This window comes from Grammomys surdaster, unplaced genomic scaffold (assembly GCF_004785775.1).
Source record: "Grammomys surdaster isolate TR1022 unplaced genomic scaffold, NIH_TR_1.0 137, whole genome shotgun sequence".
NCBI classification, from domain to species: Eukaryota; Metazoa; Chordata; class Mammalia; order Rodentia; family Muridae; genus Grammomys; species Grammomys surdaster.
The window spans coordinates 16,081,950-16,084,634 of record NW_021604595.1 but is presented as its reverse complement, the minus strand read 5'-3'; positions in this window follow the sequence as shown (position 1 = coordinate 16,084,634).

The window sequence follows — 2,685 nt, the reverse complement described above, 5'->3', positions numbered from 1 at the left end:
TCTCTCTCTCTCTCTCTCTCTCTCTCTCTCTCTCTCTCTCCCCTCCTTTTTTCCTTCCCCTACCTCCTCTCTTTATGCATTTCGCTTTTGTCAGATGGTAAAACTCTTAGACTGAACTCACCCGGGGCCTTGCTTTCTGTCTTAGCTCCTTTCCCTGTTGCTATCATACAATATACTGAACAAAGTAACTCCACTTTGGCTCATGGTTCCCACGGCAAAGATGTCAGAGAGACAGAATCTAGAGACAGCCCCTCAAATTACATCCACAATGATGAACAAGCTCAGGAAATGGTGCTGCCCACTTTTGTTGGATCTCCCAAATCTTCTAACATGATTAAAATGATAACTCACCAATGGGAAATTAAAAAAACAATTTATAGCGTGCCTAGATGAACATTTCCTAGGTGATTCTATATTCTGTCAATCTGATAGTTAAGACTACCATGGCAACCTTCTCAATGTCCACACACAGAGAGAGAATGACATTGGTCTGACACTTTGGGAAAAGGCTTCTGGCCTGTAAAGAGCTGAGTGAAAGCATTAGCTAATCTGTGGGGAAACAGTCTCATGTCCCATATGTTCTCCTTTTGTCAGAACAATATCTCAGCACACAGATTGATCATCTACAGAAACTTACTACCTGATCTAACCCAGATCCAACAAGCTTAGAAACAGAGGGATTGGTCTTCCTGCTGGATTCTTGGGTGAGGGGTGTGCTGGGGATCTGTTGACTCTCTTCGAATTCCTTGTACTGTTATGGGTCTGCTTTAGCTATAACGAATTTAACTATAGAGAATCTTTGGGCCATGTTGAACATGCCTTTAACCCCAGTAAGAGGGAAACAAAGGTAGGCAGATGCTGAGTTCAAGACCAACCTAGTCAATAAAACAGCTTGGGCTACACAGAGAAATCCTATCTTGAAAAACCAAAAACAAAACAAAAAAATATACAAAAAAAATCTTTGGGTTGGAATTGGCCTGATTCTATTTAAATACACTCATTCCTAGATATCTGGATGATATCATTTTGTATCTGCAATGCCACAATACTCAAGAGCTCAATCCACTTATATAAACTAACTTTAAGTCATCTATAGATGCCCTTCAATACCCAAGACAATGTAATTGCCAGATATAAGGAACCTGTACACCATATGGTTTGGAGAGGAAAAAGATGAAAAAAAGTCTGTCCATTTGAGTTGTATTCTCACTATACAGTCAGGCTGGCCTATGGATTGCACATGTAGAAGCAACAGAAAGAAATCAATACTATATAGAAAATATTGCAAGAGAAGCCAGGTGTGGTACTGTGCACCTATAATCTCAGTACTCAGGAGACTGAAGCAGGCAGATCTCTGTGAGTTTGAGGCCAACCTATTCTAGAGTTCCAAGACAGCCATGTCTGCCATACAGAGAAACCCTGCCTCAAAAAAAAAAAAAGACAAAAGACAAAAACAAAACAAAACAAAACAAAAAAAAAACCCCAACCCCCTAAAAGAAAGAGTTACATCTATTTCCAACTTTGTCCCATCTCCTAAAAGATTGACTGTTACCTCTTCAGAGAAAAGAATGTTACAGGAACCTTAATCACAGCTCTCTGTTGAGGCCCATTAAAGAAAAGCTGTTTCCTATGATCAAGAGAATGGACTCTACCTCAGTCAGGGCTGGGTATCTAACATTCCAAGTTATTTAAAAACAAAAGGGTCAATCACTTGTCTCAGAAACTATCCATGAAAGAATTCACCTATGTCAAACTAAATACATAGTTGTGGGGAAAGAATAATTAACCCCTTAGAGAAATAATGCACTTTTCCTTCCCAGAAATCCCATTCCTGGTACTGTCCCTCTGAAGCTGCTGTGAGGCTCTTGTTGTTCTGCCCATCTTTCTCAATCAAGATCCAGAAAAGCCTAACTTTTCCTTTTTCTTCTTTTTGTCTCTTTCTTTCTGGTTCTGGCCACAGATTAAATATGCCTTGCCTGGTTCTATATACTTTTCCTTTTTTGCCATGTGGCTGTTTGCTGAACATCCATCCCTAAGTCAATCAGCAAGACCTTTCTTTTCTTCTACTCCACCTTCAAACTCCTAGCAGCTGTTCTGTGGCTTTTCTTTTAAGCTTTAGTTTCCTTCTGTGTCTATTCTTGGAAAAAAGGGGGGTTTTAAGGAATCTAAGAATTGTGAGAGAACCCCAGTTTTCCTAGAAACAGGTAGTATTCCAGGTAGGGCCCACTAAAATTTCCAGTAACATTGACACCATGGGAATTTTCCTTGCTTTTAATTTTTAAAACAATCTTAATAGAAAAAGGAGTTCAGTGGCAGAGCAAGCTCAGCACAACAAGGCTCTGGGTCCATCAACAAAACAAGGAGAAAGGGAGAGAATAAGGAACTCATAAAAAATTTCATCTTGAACAGAAACCAGATCAAAAGCCTGGTCCGGCTTAGTGGGAGAAGATCATTGAGAGACTTGAGGCCCAGAGAGGGGAGAGGACTGAGGGTGAGGGAGCATCCTGTCAGAGATAAGAAAGAGGAATGGGATCAGGAACTGTGGGAGGGGGGCTATGAGGGAGGGTAATAGCTGGATTGTAAATATTAGAAGGAAGAGGAAGAGGAGGGGCAGAGGAGGAGGGGGAGGAGGAGGAGAAGGGGGAGGAGAAGGAGATAGAGGAGGAAGAGGAGGTAGAGGAAGAA